This window comes from Bombus fervidus, chromosome 1 (genome assembly GCF_041682495.2).
Source record: "Bombus fervidus isolate BK054 chromosome 1, iyBomFerv1, whole genome shotgun sequence".
Lineage (NCBI taxonomy): Eukaryota > Metazoa > Arthropoda > Insecta > Hymenoptera > Apidae > Bombus > Bombus fervidus.
In genome coordinates, this window is record NC_091517.1 from 14,451,902 (window position 1) to 14,472,266 (window position 20,365).

The following is a 20,365-nucleotide window of genomic DNA, read 5'->3' on the forward strand; positions in this document are numbered from 1 at the left end:
AAAAAGAGATACAAACAGTTGGTCCGTGTTAATCGTCGGTATTAAGAACGACGAGTGATACTAGAAAACCCAATCCTGTGTAAAAGTGAGGATCGGGGCCATTTTATCTGACCACGCCTTTCTACTTCCTGGATTGTTTCCTCGTTAGGTTACGGCGCGCTAATCGTTATATCTTTCTTTCCCATTCTCCCTATTTTGTACTTACGACTAGATCGATCCAGTGAGTCAGCGAACTAGTGGCTGTTAGTCGTGCAGATAAAATATCTACAAATATCAAGGATTAACTCGACGTATACACGCCAGTTGAATATTCAAATTCGTAATCAATTTTTCAGTTCAAATCAAATTTGGCCAGAGTTTACTCGCTCTAACTAAAGTAACTAATATTTGAAATATCCTGTCAGCCAGGTTCCAATTACCAAGAAGTTATGTGTACGCAAATAAACGTGAAATACGCAGTCTATATTCGCAACCTAAATTTATATTAATTATTTACATGTGAATAATAACGAAGGGGTGGAAACTCATTTCCCTTCATCTTAAATCGCTCACGGGAATTACACCCGCCATTCGCTAATTCTACGCGCCACTTCAACTTCCCCTTTGCCATCACATAAATTTCCAAGGCTCCTAAAGTTATAAAACACAAACCTCTCGCAAACGCCAACTGTGTGTAACTCTTATTAAGGTACAAAATAATTTCTCTGGTCTGTTTATAGAAAATTCTCAGAATTTTCAATAACGTATCAATGTTTCAGAGAAATACACAGCTTTTCATTCGTAATAGAATGGTCAGAAGGTCTCTCTGATCGATTAGTCAGTTGTGATATCAGAGTTGCGTTTATGAAACGAGAAACCATGTTATTTTCCGTTAGAAAATTCTCTACGGGGAGTTGAGGCTATATTGGCTGAATGTCGAGACATCGTTGAACTGCTTTAATCACATGCGCCGGCAGACAAAGGATTTCCCTCTAAGCCCTTTGATCATGAACATTGAGCCCTTAAATCATCGTAGAAATACATGGAAAGGAAAGGGCGTGTAAGTCTTCCTATGTCTCTATTGTCTCTATAATCATCGAATTAATATGAACAAGGAAGTTCGTGCTGTTAAATTGATCAATCAACTCAAACACAGTATTCTGTGAGTATAAGATCATTTAGACGCGAAGAATAATTGAAAAATCTTCAAATAAATATAATTGCGAAAAGATATTATGCCTGCCATGATTAATAACTGATCTTTCGTCGATTTCTTATTTAATTATATAATATTTGATTTCTTATTTAGAAGAAATTATTTCTGTAACAATAATGGATACTTTTATGCTTCTCTTTATCTTTACTACAATCTTTATCAACAGATAATAGTACCGAAAGTATTGTCTAATAATTTATACACTATACTATTTATACACTACATTACAAATACAATATCTTCTGCAATAAAAGTCGTAGAAAAACTATCGTATAAGAAATAAGACCGTAAAATTTAAGTCTAGAAATACGAATATACGTACACCGGAAAAAGTAAGAAAAATGTGTAGCAGAGTGGAAGCTAAATCGGCGACATCCATTTTCTTCGGTGATAAAACGAAATTCTCGTCGGAGGGTGCGGATTTATGATTCGAATGACAGGTCATAGTTGTCTTTGATCAAATTTGACCATTAAATCTTCTATACCAAAATCTATCGAAACCTAAACGAAAAAAGAAGATTGACGGGAATTAAACCATCTCGAGAGATTATACGTAGGAAAGTCTTCTATAAAAAATAGAAAGACAAGACAAAGGGTGTAGCTTTAAAGGGTCTAGCTTTCGATCGAGGCGATTCTGATCGTCTGGAATCACCGTTTTAATCCGGAGTTATAGCGATCCGGGAAAGCTATTAGTCTCCATATCCGTGAAGATCTTAAGGAAACTCGGAAGAAGCTAGAAGTAATGATCGCTGTATTAAGCGCTACATCCGCCCTTCGGCTATCAAGGAGATTCGAAAGACATAACAATAGCACGGAGTGAAAGATCAATCCGTGGAGCCTTTGCAAGATCGAAGATAAAGGTCTTGGGCCATCGAGATAGCAGAGGTCCCCTGTGCGCCACGTAAATGTAATGCTCTTTTTGTTTTGATGTGTCAGACATGAATTGGATACTAACAATCGATTATTAAAGTCGATAAAGAAAGGTACTAGCTAAAGGTACTGTCGAACGATCGTTGGCTATCAATCATTACCAAATTTTAGCGAACGAACGAATAAACAGTTTTCGTTATGAAGAAAAAATGGCAAAGAAATTATAATATTCATATTTGAATAATGGAATAATTATACGAACTTATGCAACGATAAATCACGGCGAAGAACCCCATAACTTTTGACGTCGAGGAATCGTGAAACACTCTGAATGATGACATCGATATTTCAGAAACCAGGTCAAACTTGGAAACCAATGCATCTGACATTAATGCGTAGTACAGCGGCCCATTAAGAAGATTCAGTGCGATTTGGGAAGCAATGGAAGAAAACGGGTATCAAGGCGAAAAGAAAGGCGAAACTCTATCGCGATTGGAGGTGGCGAGGCCAAAATCGATAAGAATCGGACTGGCCGGCTCGTGGGGGCTGCACCGGCTCGCCGAGACTAAGAGAAACGGGAAAGGAAACAGGACGAGAAGGGTACTGGAGGATATTCCCTTGAGTTAGCCACAACGAAATACGATAACATCTTAACTGCCTTAGCTCCACGCATCGGCTCGTTCTGCCCCACTGGTGGGCCATTCCAGCTTCAAAAGAAATTGTTGCTCCACAATGAAATTGTCCCTCAACCACCTTCCATTTATTTACACATAGGAAGCTTTTTATTGGTGGGAAATAAAGGACGTGTTTTTTTTTTTTTTTTTTTTGTTTTAATGGATTTGGAAGACGAATAGAAAATTAAAGTCATTAAGTTCATTGTAGATTTTCATGTATCATGAATGCTTGGTCTTTTGCAATTAACATGTACATATATACTGACAGTTTGCAATAATCTACATAAAGGTATTAAGGAACAATTTCAAATACGATATTATTACAGGTATAATATTAAAAGTAGATATCTCGATGAATATATCGCCAAGTTTATCCAGATTTATGTTTCAACCTCAAGTTCGTGAAAAATGGACAGATTTCAGAGCAAAAGAATGAAATTAGCGGAACGTCTTCGAGTAATTTAGTAGCCTTCGTATCGTACAGTTTCAATTACCGTAACTGTCGGTTCACCAAAAATACAACACGTATTGGCTGAAGTTAAAGAAACAATTTCTGATCGGGCTCGTTCTTTCTCGTTGGCATTTCCGTCGGTATCCTCGCGATATAAGGAAACAGAAAGATCGGCTAGGTCGAATAAACGAGTATAGAGACCGTCACGTAGCGCTCTGTCACGAAACCTCGTCATCCGGAGGCAAGCTGTAACAAGAAGGAAAGAAACGACCAAAAAGACAGAATTTAGCACGCAAGGTCTCTGTTACTATCGGATGTATACCCCTCCCTTTCTCTGACGAATTGTCAAACATGGAGGGTAAGGCTGGCACGTTTCTCGTTGTGGAAGACAGTCCACGTGCATTGTGATTTCCGGTAACAGTACCGACGAAATAAAAGAAACTCGTTCGAAGATCCGTCGAACGAGAAAAGCAGATCTCTGCCTTGTGGATTACAAGGTACAGGGGTAGGTTTCTTTCCGTGGGGAGGAAGAAAGAAACTATAAGAAGTCAAAAAACCCAAGAGAAATGTAAAGGAGAGAAAAGTCAAAATGAATTATCATACGTACACTACGGTATTTAACAGTAATTAAATTGTTCAAAAGTTTTACAATAACGAAAGAATGTACAGATTCAAAATGAGGGAGGTACTTTGATCTTAAAATAGTAAAGAAAATAGGTACAAAGAGGAGCAAGTTAAAAGAGTACAGGTAATATCCATTATCATTATTCCCCTCGTGTTTAGGTATCCTTTCTTTACATTTTTTAGTTGAAAGAGTTTTGAAAAGAGGTAAGAGAGCTTCTAACAACTGTACACGAAAAAGTCTTTCTGGGTGTCTTTGATCAAATCTATCGGAGAAAATTCTAAGGATACGGATGTTCAAAGAAACGTTAAAAGGGGGTAAAAACTAAATTAGTAGAGTCAAGAGATACTTAAAATATTGGAAAAATATTTCATTAAATAATTGTATTGACCGATAAAATTTATATTTCAAGCGAAATGGAACTTCTCCTTTCTGCTTCAATTTCTATCATTTTTATCTATCTTTTTCATTTGTTCAGAGCTTCTTGAATTCGATGCAAGAAATTGAAGAATATAGCCATTCTTTTGGCGAAATAAGATTTATTGTATAATAGACTGAGATTTACGAATCTCAAGAAATAGAGTTAATGTCGGTGATCCATATTCTCCGAATAACTCTTCTTCGTCTCAAGAAAATAAGAAATCAGCCAAGCAAATGGAAAAGAAATGGTGTTAAATCACTCGTATCTATCTAACGCCGAGAAAAGAGATTTTGTTAGAAGAAGAAGTCTATAAAAAAAAAAAGTACTTCGCATTATCTACCTGAAATTGGTATTAACTAAGATGAATCTCTATTTTCTATTTCCCCTTTCTCCACAAGAATAATTGCCTCTTACGAAATTACTTTATTACTTACAATATTATTTTCTATTCTTTTCGGCGATAAGTTTTAATGAAAGAACAACGGTAAACAGTGCCTTATGAATTATTTTATCGAAAGAAAAATAATACCACGCCACGTTTAAACGTGAAACGAAGTTCCAACAAAGAAAAATGTCTCGCAGATCTTTACGTACTTACTTTCCCTGTTGAATACAATTGATCATTTATTAAACGAAGGTTCCGAGAGTAAAGCTCACAGTGAAGGAGAATTAAGTTCTCAAAGGAAATGCCACAAGGAAGTGCAAAGCTACTCGGATGAAATCGTCGGTTGGGAAAGTACGAACGCAGTCACGTAACGCATTGCAGCGGAAACCCCGCGCTTCCGGCCGGATACGAAATGGAAGAAAAGAAAGGAAAAAATGGCGAGAGAAGAAGGTATACATCGTGAACGCATTCTGTACGCAATGCTCCTGGTGGCGCTATAGTCGCTTCTTCTGAAAGTTTCATGAGCTTCGCACCGATCGGGGGAAGCTTTTTATTCGCACGGAACGCTTTGCATTTTTACGACAGGAGTAAGGTTACGTGTAGGGTCCTTTACCGAGACCTTTGAGGTCTCCACGCGTGTTACGAAAAGCTCAATACGAACATCCTTCGTGTCAATATTCTTAGATGGTACATTCGCTGGACACATTCTGAAAATGAAGTCTGAAATTTCATGAAATGGAACAAATTATATGGAATTTCGTATCTATAAAATATGAAACGAAGAACTGGTTTGCGGCACAGTGAAGTCGCAATTATAAGATATGATTATTTATGACGTGAATTTTTTATTTCTTTCGTTTACATCCTCGCTACACGGAGATAGTAAATTACATGGAAATTTTTTAATCCCCCACATGTACATTAAATCTGTCGGTATCCCTGAGGATAACCTGTTGAAATGTTTGCCATGATGATTCGCCAATATCACTTTCAAAAATGAACAATGTTACTCAATTAACCAATTTTACATTATGTTAACCCGTGTTCCATTTTAGCATTATATGTATGCTCTAGAATGCAACCTCGATCGAGTGCTTCAATAAAACAAACTCAAATTAACTTTTACACGGCTATCAATAATTCTACTTCAAATATTGGGAATTCGACGATTCGTAGAATTTGTTATCTTTAACGTGGTCATATTACGTATTATCGAATACGTATAATTAATAACGTGGAGAAGGTAGCGACTGTAGCTTTTTCCAAGCCTTTCAACAAGAGCAGCTTAAATTTCAATTTTCTAAAGGACTGGAGCAGTAGCAAGTTCGTAGATAACAGACTTTCCTCCAGTTTTTCTATAACCAATATCTATGTTATAAACGCAGGGGTAGTTGAATATTTAATAAAACCTCGAAATCCTCTTCGCAGCTCTTCTTTAATCTTTAATCTATTCACCGACGGTAGTGGAAGTCTCGTGGCTTCTCCGTATTCCTGGAATTCTTCCAATCTCACCGGAATATTTCGCTACTTCTCGCCGGTTTCTAACTAACTTTATTTCTCGCCCTTAGCTGCTTGTCGACCTTGAGTATCCAGATCCTATTCTTATTCGGGAGAATTCGTATTCCACGAGACCCCGTTGCCTTTTTTCCCCAGCTCGAACTCGTTCGCGCCCACCCATTTTATCCCTCCGTCCGCATTGAACGGAAAAGGAACGGCGAAACTTGCGATAAGTCGATCCGTCAGGTGCGACCCGAAAAGAAAGCTTTCAATGGAAACGTCTCGGGCTAAGAACGCAGATTCCCGGACCTCTCGGGGATCGAGGAACTTTTCGCAACGCGGAAACTGAAGCATCCCTCTCCGCCTAAGTTCGCGGAACTCGTTTCCCTTCCAGCAGACACTCGCAAACACGAAAAAGCCGTACGAGCTCGGAGTCCTGCTTCTTCGTTGTATCTCTGTGTGGAAGAAAACGGCAAACCTTCGAAAGTAGGCGATCCTTGACTGGAGTTTCGCGTTTTGGTAACTGTAGATAGAAAACTCTTAACCTAGACGCGAGAAAGCTGGAAAATTTTGTTGACAAAAATGGTTGGCGGAAAAAGAAGAAGAAAGTATTAACATCTTCTGCTTGTCGGGTTCGTTCTATTCCACGATGGTCTGTATCTGGGTGTATAGGTGTGCGAGAAATGTTCAAGAAAGCAGAGAGGTTAGTAACGGAATTATAGTCGCGCAGCAACTTCCTCTGTGTAACGGTGAAGACAAATTTTCGCACTTCAAAGGAACATTTTCGTCAAAAGGAAAGTAAGCGGTCAAATAAGTCCGTGAATTTCGTACAGTGAGAAAACAGCTGTATCGAAAGTTGAAAGGGTACAAAGAGAGACAGAAGTGAAAAAGAATAGTGAAAACATAGTGAGGAAGGAAGAATATACATCAATTCGCACGAAAGGTGCATCGATATATCTTGTATCCTAAGGTGTTTTCCTTGCGTATAAACGGCTTCTCTTGTATGAATCGCGTATATTTCCTTGCTGCCTCGTAAAACTCTGAAAAATTTATCGCTTACTACTAACGTAAGATGTCTACGATATGACGCGTTTTGCTTCCTCCAAAACTCTCCAAACGGCGGAACGATCGATGCATATTTAAAAACTCGATCATCCCTTCGATTTGAATTCTGACAGAACGGTCGGTGGACTATCAGGATAAATTTTTGAATAGGATAAGGCAACACATCTCTCGACTAAAGGTACTGGAATGAAGAATATAATATGCATGTATATGACCTATCCATCAATCGATGTTTAAATATTTCGCGAAAACGTATATTCTATACAATATATTTTGAATAATAATACCTCTCATCCGCTAAACTATAACTACCTACTTAAATTTCGTGCAAATGTAGTTTAATGTAATACAACTTAAATCGAATATTCATGTTACCCGATAATAACTCGAATAAGAGCCAACGGTTTACATTTTGTATTAAAATAAATTTATTTCAAAATCAAAAAACGTAAGAGATTTAACGAGGCTTCAAACACTATTCTATTTCGTTTTATATTTACATATCCCAAATCCTCAGAAACCTAAACTGGTTGAAATAATCTTATTCTGTTATACCAGAAATACGTTAGACCTATTAAATGAACGCTCTTGCGCAAGTCATTGTTCTGAAATTAATTCCACCAAATTATTCTAAAAATAATTCGATTTCTATAAATCCTCGAATTTAGAACATCGTCGGTTCTCCCATTGGCAAATACAATCCTAAAATCGATCACCGAAAGTTTTCCAGCAAAAGTCGTTATTCATGAACTCCCATCCCGTATGAATATTTGCTTCTAATTACCGGTATGCGGTGCACGGAGTATCTATTGAAATGGCTATCTCGCGCAACGTTTCACTCGAAACACAGCCAACGGGTCCTCGCAATGAATCCGGACCTCCATTCGAATACCATGCACGCACGAGGGATGATACCATAACTACGTGGAAAACAATAAAGATGCCATACTCCACGAAGGGTGTGTATAGGAGGAGGTGGAGGCAAAAGTAGGTTCGGGAAGCCTGCTAGCATTCGTAATTCCGATGACGCGATAATGCTGACCACCCTGCCAGCCGAAACAATTTATAAGTCCCTATCTAGACAGGTCACTTTAAATTATGAAGCTCTTTATTACACCGGCACGCGGGAAGACGCTAAACGCGCTGAGTCGTTGTTGCAAAATCGACCCTCACCCTCTCCCTCCCTCCCCCTCCCGCCCCTACTGGCAAACGTTGCTTGCGTATGCGAATTTCGAGTGTCACACGAGCACGACCCTGGAAATTAATCGTGTAGCTATCGTTAATACCGTACGCCGACGCCACCGCTGCTGGACAAAACCAAATTGTAGAATCTAAGTGGAAACTGTCTGGTGATTTATGCACGACACACCTAAGCTTTTCTCCGGTAGAAACTCCGTCGGAGTATCAGTTTTCACAATGTATAGTCGTGTAGTAGCGATGCAACTGATCGGAGTATTTATACTGATGTATTAGAAGCAACTTGCTTAATACGAAAAGTTTCGTTTCGAAATACGTAGTATAATAAATCGTGAAGTTCTTTAGTGGTATATATGTATATGTGTTTTATAACATATTATTTTGAAATCATAATTGAAGTAAAAAGAGTGATGTATAATAAAGAGCGAAGAATTTGTATTATATTATTACGTAATAATTGTTGGCCATACAGTTACGCAATATTATTCAGATTGTCAATTTAATTAATGAACTGATGTTATTGGTATTGCTCTTGATTAGAAACATCTACAATGCGAGCAAGCATCTACAACATGAGCAGTAATTTTGCAGCATGCAGAATACAGTAACGATAATTTTAATCTGCTGTTGTTATTTGTGTAAATACAACATTGAACGCGATTAAATATACCAACTCATGGTATTACGTAATTATAATTATCGTATTATCTACAGATTTAGAGATTTTCTGCATGCAAAGCCGTAAATTCTATTCACTGTATCAATACCTTTTTATTCGACCAATAAAGATAAAATAACCAACCAAAATACCCCTATTCTGGCCTTTAATAAATAAGATTGCCCTTAGACACAAACTTTCTCCTGGTATACATTGGACGTATATAAATATTGTTATCCGTGAACTCGGCTATGATTCACAGCACCTAAACAAGCTAAGGACGCTAACGAGACCTCTGCAAGCCATCGATCCCTCAGGATTTCAGGGACGACCTTACCCGTTTAATGAATCAATTAACCTTGCCTAGTTAACGGCCAATCACTGTCAATGAAAAGTCATTACCGCTAAAATCTAATAATTACCGTAGATATTTGGCGGAATTAAGATAACGCGAAGGAAGTTGGGCGTGATTCACGAAACACCCTTCAGACGGACCGATAGAAACACCATGACGGGCCGATGTGCACAGAATGTCGTGGTAACATTAGCGAGGCATGAAAATTAAATTCCGCGTAACGATGTCGACAAAAACGACGTTCTCGCCCGAAGCAACGGTAGCGTTCATCGATTCGTCCATTATCCGAATTTCAATTAGCCGGCCCCCCTGTGCTGAGCTACGATAATAACGCTACCTACATGACCCGAAGGTATGAAAAAAAATAAAATGGCTCCGCATGTCGCTGAAAAACAAATGCTTTGTGCGCGGTAGACACGTTAATATCCTCACGAAAAAAGGTATACACATACATATATACATTTTATGAAATTGCGTGCGTTTAATTAATTGAAGAGATAATTATGAAGAAACGAATAAAGAGGAATAGTGGCGTTTACCCGCGATGCGCTTTCACGTGGTATCGAAAATCCATTAAGTGTAAATGCGATATGAAACGGACGAATTTCGTTTGAAACGTTTGCTTCGACGTGGTCAGAGAAATTTCCGAATAACGATTTTCTTCGATTTTCGGTCGAATAGTAGAATATTTTTTAAACGCGTGGTCAATATTTTTCGATAAAATGTCGGTCCTTTGATTTTCGTTAATTAAAAATATGCCATTAAGAATACCTGTGTATATGAATAAGAATGTTTTATACATACGTATGTATATTGAAAGTGCTTTATTACAAAATCGGTTGTGCTTAAAAACTTGTTGATGCACAAAAGAAAACGTAAACAGAAAACGTAATACAATTCAATGGAATTACATACAAACAGAAATCTTCGATATATCCTGTTAAATATACTAAACTAGCATAATACACGACAAATAATTTTGTACGTTTTTTTAGTTAAATAAATGGACATTTTAACATAATACGACTTACCACTGACGCGTTGAACAGTACTCCAACACAACGATCCTTGTAATCCTTTCACATTGTACTAATCTCTAAAGTTTCCGCCGTAGTTTGGCATTACACGCAAAGTTTCATCAATTCACACACGTTTCTGAATATTATTGAATTCGAGTCAACGAGTTTCTCTAGCTAACGTAAAAAATATCCTCGTGATCGGATATAATGACCTATTTTTCATAAATTAATAATACATCATTCACACCGAAAAACTACTATATACGAATTATTCCATAAATATCTATTTCGATTATTTGAAAACGATAACCTTTCAATCTACATAGAAATTGTCAATCTTCGCACTTTTATTATATCATCAATTATTAACCGTATTAAATGGAAACACATGTAAAAGTGATACCTCTACATTCGTAACGCGTTAATCAAATATTTCGCCACATTTTCGATCACATTCGTACGAGAATAACACATTTCACGTATTTCAGCGTCTTTTTAATTCACCAGCGCCGAAACAATTGGCGTTCGATTGTGAGGTTATCCGCGGTATTCGCGCCAAAACGAGAGTTGTTTGATTCACCGAGAACTTCGCACGATACGAACGACGACACACTTTCCTGCCGGTAAACGACGGCTAGGAATCAATACGACACCGATAACATACGCAATTCGATACTGTTGATATTCGTTTCGAGGCAAATTTCACGAACAAGTCACAAGAGATGTAAAACATCCGCACGCTTCCCGACGACTGGAAGAGTGACCAAGCGTCTGCTGCTCTTGAGGCAAATAGTGCGCATGCGACATAAACAAACCGTAAAGGAAAGCTTCACATAACGGGTGGGAGTCGAGGATCTCGATATCTCGATACGCCTAATGAGACAACGTAATTGTCAAATATGGCAATCGTGTGCGCGGGATTGAGCTATATCGTATTATATAATTAAGTATTAATCAATATCATAAACATAACAATTAAATCGGAATTTGAAATCGTGTTACAAAGTGTGACAGTGAAATTGCGTTGTGAAATTGTAGTATCGTAAAAGTAAACCAAAGGTAAGAAAATAATAAGGAGATAACAGTAAAGAAGAATAGTGGATGAGCGATATAGAAGAATTACAGGCGTGATATAATCGCAAAACATTACAAATATCAACATAAGGTAAGTTTAATTATGCTGTAATCTAAACATTAGATCCGTAATCACATTATCTGTTTAAATATTGTATATGCCCGTATTGTTATCTGGTATGACATTTGTAGGTTATGTTGTTCGAAAACATCAAAGTTAGTTATTGCAAAAAAATTTAAATTTTCAAATAGAATGTGAAAATCATAATATTATTGCTTTTAATCGGGAAACATTCAATCATTGTTTCTTCTAGTATGATATACAATATGTAACGTCAATTACTTGTCTATATAATATGCTTGAGTGGCTATTTTCAACGATATTTAATTGTTGTCATTGAATTTTACGCTTTTAAACATCTCGTTATTGTATTTTACTCTAGTGCATACAAATTATGCGTTTAACGTACATTTTACATAGTGATTGTGCCTACGTGCGTATGAATTGTTAATACGTTGAATTGATGTATTAAACAAAATATTCAATGAAATAACGAGACATTAAATATTAATTCCAACAAGTTACCTCGTAATAAGTATTATCTGAACCGTTTCGTACATTACTCGGGGTTTCAATGGATATGTCTATTCATTTTATATCTCAATCGAAAAATATATAACATTGGAAAACAGTTTTAAACATATCGTAACAATATATACCATTAAATACGAGCAATGAAAATTAATTAAATTTGAGTGAATAAATAAAGTGCTAAATGCGGCAATAAAAGTTCTGCCCTCATTCTTTAATTCACTTTCACTCAACCATATATTATGGCTCAACTGTATTACTTCTACTGTTTTTTAAAAATTCCATGAATTTCATATTTATGCATATATGTTATTCAAGAATAAATCTATAATAATCTTTATACCGTATCGATCTGTATAAATACTGAATCATCATTCAATTTGTATCCAACAATGTCTGTTTCATTTTTTATAACCAATAAATTTATATAAATAGTTGTTGATAAAATATCCGCAAAGTGTATGAAATTCTATAAAGTACTATATATTGCATATGAATCGAAATATCAATCTATAATTGAAGAAGCAACGTAATTTTGCTTCAATTCTTCGCACATTTTTTATGTTTGAATATCTGTCCATTTCTCTAAGCTTTTCCTGTATATCTCCTCGTCTCTTCCCCATTTTGGCGTTTCTCTTCAATTTTTCACTTTAAATGTCTTTCTGTAGATCCCACTTGGCATTTTCATTTCTTCTGTCGTCAACGCATTCCCCGAACTTGCAATTGTCGAAGCATTCGGCGAAAAGAGCTATAGCTGTAACCGACATAAATCCGAAATAATTTAACTAGCAAGTGCCTGGCGTCGTACGCCAACTTGACAGCCTCGTAAAAAATGAGCTACGCGAATGGTAATGGCTCGCTCTGTGATTGACCATTAGGTTTTACATCATTACGTGACACGTATTTCTTTCCTTATTCCCTGAAATCGCTGCATTACCTAGAATACAAAGGAATACACACGCAAGATTGCACATAGATTGTACTATTTTAATTGTGTCACAATTGCACATTAATATATTCTTCGGTGAAACATACATCAGGCGTTAAACTTTCAGTAAATATATAGGAATAAAAAAATTCTATAAACTGCAGAAAATATTCGTACAGTTTATGAGTGAATGTAATATAAAATTGTGGTAGAAGAAAATTAGAACATATAAAAGGAAGAAATAAAAGTACAGAAAAATTCCTAGCTACTTTAATTGCTACATAAAAGACTAAAACGCACTCTAAAAATTGTATGACATTGTTATGCATTTCAATGAAATAAGTATTCTAATAATGCAAAGCGTAATAATAGTAAAACTGAATGATTGCATTCACCTTTTACACAAATTACATTCGAATTTAAGTAGGAATCAAACGACTTGATTCTTCAAATATTCCAGCAGGCAACGAAAGAAAGGATTGCAAACAATTTCGAATATTCTACGAAGCCTCCGAAACATTCGGTAATGCATTCTGCTTCCAGACGGCGCATAGTTGTGTCTGCGTTTCGCGACGGCCGCGAAATCGCTGGAATATTTTACACAGCAGGAATTATTTATTTATTTATTTTCGTCATAGAGTGGAGAAACGAAAGGAATACTAGAGAGATCTATTTTGGGGAGAAGGGGATATTTTTGCTCTACGAATCATGGCGATAGAACGCAGGCGCGTTGAAATATCGTCTGTTATCTAAATTTATATATTAGGTGCTATTGTAATTCTTACGATTGCTTATCGGCCAGCGTGCCGTTGTGTACTGGAAAACATAATTCAGTCAGCTATCTCGCTCGGCCTCGTGTCCAGTTACGTTTTCCCTCTGCCACCGGTTTAACATTAAATGGAATTCAGTGGGTATACCATGGCCTGGGTTAACCTGCCTGCTAGGATGAGCTTTATCGTGGTAACATAGCTATAATAAGAGTATGGCGTGATAGATGAATCGTCGCAATTGTTAACTCGTTGATCACGGCTCGCACGCACTCTCGCGGCTGCTATCGATCCCTCATTTTTCCGCGATCTCTGGGGTACCGAATTGATCGAAAATGCCAAATATCTAGCAACACAGCGGTGATAGCTTTGCCAACAATTTGGAAATAAATTCTCTGTTACTTGAAAATTTACTATTACGAGTCGATGGCCTTTTTGGGTATTCCACTGTACGCATTTATATAGGGAAATTACGGAATGATATCGATATGTATTTACGTGACTACGGTCAATTTGTACCTTTTCACATACTTTTCTGCGAATAACATTGGTAACAAATTTTAGAAATACTCATATATGAAGTATTTCAAAAATAATTAGCTAGTTATTATCGGTATAATCTTTACACGCTTTTCGTAATTATTCTTACAATTCGCAATATTCATGGAAAATGGACACATCACAAATTTCCATTAATATTGTATAATACTCCATTATTTCCATTAATTCTATGTCTGGTAATATCGACGCAGAAAGGACAAGCACTTTAATTGAATCCGCTAAACGAACCTCCATAGGCAAATGATCATCCGATTTATTTATTTCATCTCGGATTTACGTAATTAAATATCGATTCGTTAGACCGTGATTGGTCGCTTAGCAGACATGCGCAATAAAACAATTGTTCAGGCGCAATAAAATTAAATAAATGTGAAAACAACAATTTCTAACAATGGAAAAGGAGCATGCACGCAACAAAAGTAGAAACGCAGAAAATTCGCCGGAATAATCAACATAACATCGCTTCCTCGTAACGTGCTTGCCCTTCGTTACCACTTGTCCCGAATTGTTTATACTTCATAACTAGGGATGATGTTTCTCGCTCTCGAACGATGTTATACGCGGCATAAAAGACAGAGGAAATCTCTGACGCCTCTACGAATTAAAAATTTGTTGTCACGCTAGTTGTATATCGAGTACGTGTCGTATCTGCACAGTGTATAGGTTGTTAAAGTCGTTAGCTACGCGACTTAACCAAGTTATTCGGTTACATTGGACAACGTTGGTGTCTTCATTCAATTACAACTTAGACGGATCCACGCGGTCTATACATGCCTAGTTTACGACGTCTGGATTAGCATGCAAATTGGATGCATTGAATTTCATAGTTTCGACAGCTGTAACAACCGAATAGATTCGTTGTGACGTGCCGAGGTCGACGCTGAACGTCGTCGTCATCGCTACTCTCTCTAGTACCGTCTGTTCCTGATAAGCGAATTGTTAGGCGGTCTAAAGTCGCTACTAAGTAAGAGATTAATTCAATTTAGTTGCAATACCGCCGCCGGGATTGCATCGTGGTTTCTAACAAAAGCAAGAATTATCAAAGACGGCATGACGAGTAGCATAACTTTCAACTTCGTCGCGATTATGAGTTTAATGATCTTTAGAACATTAAAGGAGACAATGTTAGTATAATAATCGCTTTCTCCTGCACAAGACAACACAAAACACAATACCTGATTTCAAGCTCCACTCGTTGTATCAACGTTTGTACCTATTGATATATGTTCCTATAGAATAGTAAATTACAAAATATTAAGATAGAAGAATTACAACTCTAGTAATTCTTTTCACAAATATATATCAATCTTTGTACCAATCAAATATGCTTGATGAAATATGCTTAATCAAATATGAACTGTATTTCGAGTGTTCACTCTACAGCAGTTGAACGCGCTCTGCCCAAAGTCTTATAAACTTGATTCAGTATTACTCTCAAGAGTGCATAACTGGAAAACAAGTTCGACTCTCCGGAGATCCACATTCTCGTAATGCAATAACCTGAAACTTCAACTGTTTCTCCTTGTGACATTGCCGTTATAAAGAAAATGGGTTTTTACGTTAATGACTCAAGAAAACAAAATTTTAGAAACTCGGTACACGATAATCAAATAGAACTTCCAAAAAATTTTGTTTTAGAAATTCTTCACAATTCTCGTTTACGTAGTTTGCAGTGGAACTACTGCAAAACCGCATGACGAAATGTAAGACCTATCTAAACCCGACGATCAATGTCATTTCAGAGCGTTAGGTTGGTTCATAACACTCGCATTTATAACTAGAAGTTCAGCTACCGTCTCCTGACATTCTGCATGTAACCGTGTGAAAATTGATATCGCCCACAACTAACTTCGGTATCTTACATACGTTCAACTAGGCGTATGCATGTTCTCGTGCCAGTCTCGTCAGAATAATCGTCTCTAAGTAGGTATTATCGCTGCCATGACGGCTCTAGCATGTCGCAATTTTTTCTTTCTCGCCAGTTTAACGTACCTGCGATCTTCACACGCTGGCTACCAGGTATCTTAGCCACTGATCTTCGATGTTCTCGTTGCAATATTACATAATGAAAATTACTTATAGCCTTTCCAAAAGCTCGGATATACGATCAAATAAAACACCCATCCTCTACTACGTTACTACATTAATAAAAATCAATTTACCAACAAATTCAAAAATATACATAACACGTGTATAAAATAATAGAAGTCCAATAAATAAAGTCTAATAAAAAGAACTATGCTAAAAAGGCAACCATAACATTGCACAGTCACGTTTTTCTATCCCTGTTTCGAGGAAAAAGCATTTCTATCCCTGCAGCATTCTACGAACGTGAATACACAAGCAAAAGCACCACTGGAGGTTTTCGTACAGGCTGATAAAAAGTTTGCGACGCGACACGGCGCAAACGTCTTTGTAGGATCCTCGGGTCCGAAATGTCGAGCAAAACACTATCTACACGTGACCGTCGACGAATCGGTATCGTCTAGCCTTGGTGGTTTTCTAAGAGGGGCGGCGGAGCGATGTAAGCGGCTTAAGAACGTAGTACCTAACGGTAAACGGGTTAAAGCTCGCAGCACGGCGCTCAGCGACTTTCGCGGTGCAGCGAACTCTCCTCACGTTCTCGTGGCACGAGGCACGAGCACACGGGCCCTTAGCATGCAAGCGTTGCGAACATCGTGACGAAGGGGTGGGTAAGGGCCACGAGCCGCTCGTATATTTTGCTAGCGCCAGCTTTCGTGCCGTTACGTTACCCTATTCGTGCTTGGTCGTGGTTGCGAAGCTGGATAGCTGGTGGTTCCAGGGAAAATAGCTCCTTGCTTGTCTCTGACCGGACGGAATACACACGGGCTGCTCTTCTTATCCGAACTTGCGATCTATTCGCGCTGGCCCACTTTCTTACACGTCCTTTGCTATCTGCCTTTCTCCTTTTATCTTCGTTTCTCTGCCATCACGACCGCGCTTTTCGCTTTTCGCCGTTGTTTCACTATGCTTTGTATCACCTTTTGTTTTATGAACACCGATCGTCTTCGATACTAAATACTCCCTTGTTGTCTGCTTGTCTAGCTATATATCACTTTTGGACCGCTATATGCTGGGGTATTTATGATTACATTTATAGCTTAGAAGATTTTAGAAAAATTTTAGAAAAACTGGGTCTTTAGAAAATTCAATTTCGGTGTCTAAGGAATAAGAGTTAAGAAATATTAAGAAAAATATACTTATATTTATAAATACTTATAAGTACTTTATCGAATACGTATTTTGAAAATCTGGTATACTTGATCTGAGAATTACTTTTGTTAAATGCTAGAACGAACGACTTGTTTTATCAGCTGAAATAAGAACACCATTTCTTAGCACAGACCGGATATCGATTCAGATAATACATCTTGACAATGCAGAAAATACGCCTGTACATCGTCATTGTATTTTTGCTGTTCAATCTTGAACGGTCGACACTATTGGTGTTATAACGAAGCTATGTAAATTGCATCGAGCGTGATTTCTAGAAGTAATGACAAAGAGCAATATCTGCTGGTGACTATGCTTTCAGCCCCAAAGGACAAAGGATTGTTCTTCGTGCTTGAAATTCAAATTTTAATAGGGTTCCAAATGGGTGGTAAGAGGAGATAGGAAACGCAATCATTATTTCTCGAAAGAATTCCGCTGCGAGAGGCGAATAACTTGCGATTCCAATGGAAAGGAATAAATGCGATAAAATGTTTCATTTCCATCATCCGTGAAAATGCCTTGCTACGGTTGTACGTGCTTTTATAAACATTTTCTTACGTCTGTTTCCTTGGATACGTAGTTCAGAATCTCGGTCGGTTGTTCCGCACATAAGTTGAATTTTTCTTGCGGATACCGTAGCTTCTTCACAATGATCTGGTTTCCTACTTTATATTTTCCCTGTAGATTCGAAATAACTCTTTGTTTTACGGGTAACAACATATTCAGTACATCTTAATACGAAGACGAATAATTTATAAAATGTAATTTTGTATTTATTTTCTATGATTGGACAAAATCAGGGATAATGTTAACAATGTTTGTATCAAAATGATAAAGCCTCTTAAAGTGGTACGTATAAGGCGTTAGCGCAGCTTTATGGGAATTAATTCACAGCGCATCAAAATTCGAATGGCTTGTAAATTCTTATCTCTTGTACGGCGGACATTCTTATCAGAAGTACCATTTATTCTCGCTGGCCCACTTTCTACTTTCGCTCTCTCATTCTATTGTCTTAACGTTCTTCAACATGTACGAGTACGTACTATATGATTCTATATCTAACAAATTTTTATATTCGCATCATTTATGAAACCATTTATGAATTACACACGTTGTTTATATATAATGTGTGTAATCTACGCTACTTGCCTGTAATCTATAATTTGGTGGGTAAGTGAGGGGTGATAAGTGGTCGGCAGTAATATACAATAGAAGCTTTTCTATTATATCTAGAATATAAGAAATTTATTTAGCAAGCAGCGTATCAGCAAACAATTCAACACCAGTTCATGGCGTAGAATCCATGAGATGCTAGTTTAATTATTGAATTATTGAAATGAAAAATGTAAATTTTGGGAGGAAAAAGATTCTTTTCTTTACTTATAATCGCCTCTGAGTAATTGTTAAAAAGCTTAGAAACTTGACACTTTCTTAAACTTGAGCTATCGCAGCTAAAATAATACTAACCTGTCTAATATTTTTGGCTATTCTTCAAGCTCATAGAGTTTCATCTAAATCGGAACTGAACCGTATCGAATCAAAGTATATTTTCGTGTGTTGTATTTTACAAATATTAGCTTGCAAACTCGTCAGATCCTCAGTTACCTCTGACCAGTCAAACTGTACGCAACGCTCATCTTGCCGGAGGCGCAATTTATTCACGCTGGCCCAGTTCTCCTCTTCTTCTTCCATTTTCTCTTACTTCTCTGCTTGCTTGAAGCAGTTTCGCGGAGTCTATACGTTCAACGTCACTCCTCTTTCACCCCGTACAACCTCGTGGCACTTCGTTTTTCACGTCTGCCATGCCTAGGTGCAATTTTCTGCTAGAATTTTAACGAAGCACAGTGCTCTTAATAGAGTGGAAGATCATTAGACCAAGAAAGCAAATCATCGTCATTTTCCAAGTGGAATATTCACTTTACTGAGAAAAAGAAGCATAATTAATTATTTTTATTATTCTACAAATTAAACGTTTTTAATCATTGTAAAGTGGTCGGTAGAAATATTTTAATCGTATATCATCTTTACTTCCTGTGTCTGTTTTAAGAAAATACTATAATGCTTGAAGATTCATTGCAAACGTTCGTGTAAGTATTAATATATATCTTAGACAAAGCATAAAATAAGGCAATTATGAAAAGCTGAGTTGACAAAAGAATTGTACAACATTTCATTCTGCTTAGCAGATTGCAATTTATTTATATGATTATCTTCTTTCTTCCTTTCCTCTTTTTCATTTCCCATCTATTGCTTCATCTGTAATTCCAGCCGTCCACAGCATGAGGCAATGCATGCAACACGAAATGTAATTTCCAGGTAAACAAGCGAGAAGGTTCTCTTCGCGAACAAACACGTTTTCTATACACACATGTGTAGCATATAAAGTTTCAATGCAGAGTCGAGCGAGTACGATGGAGATTAATTTAAAACTCCACTAACAATTAACCATACTCAATAAGTAATATTTATCTATCATGATAAATTTCAGAGAAAAAATAGACGTAAAAGAAGCTAAAATGATAGTAACATTTCCCACAAATTTTCGCTTTAAACACAATTATGTAAGTGGAGTATACTTAATAAACAAGGAATTAAATACCTATCCACAGAACTGTCTTTTCTATTACTGTATCAAGTACTGTATAATACATTTTTCAGCATTTACGGAACATTTATATAATTAAATATTTTACGCGAAATTAGAATTCGTTTATTCGTTCTCTACTAATTTTTAATTTAATGGTAAGCTGCTTAGCTCACTGCTGTTATATGAAGTATATAACATTATTAGACTAAAACT

General features: G+C 37.0%; 1 protein-coding gene across 1 annotated transcript in view; it reads right to left on the bottom strand.

Moving 5' to 3' along the window:
* The window catches only part of Sema2a (Semaphorin 2a), a 559,198-nt gene extending 548,037 nt beyond the window's left edge, over window positions 1-11,161 (bottom strand). Inside the window, exon 1 of the mRNA XM_072003211.1 lies at window positions 10,422-11,161. The gene's annotated coding sequence lies outside the window, so the exon portion shown is untranslated. The remainder of the gene's footprint in view (window positions 1-10,421) is intronic.
* Between the last annotated feature and the right edge of the window lie 9,204 nt (window positions 11,162-20,365).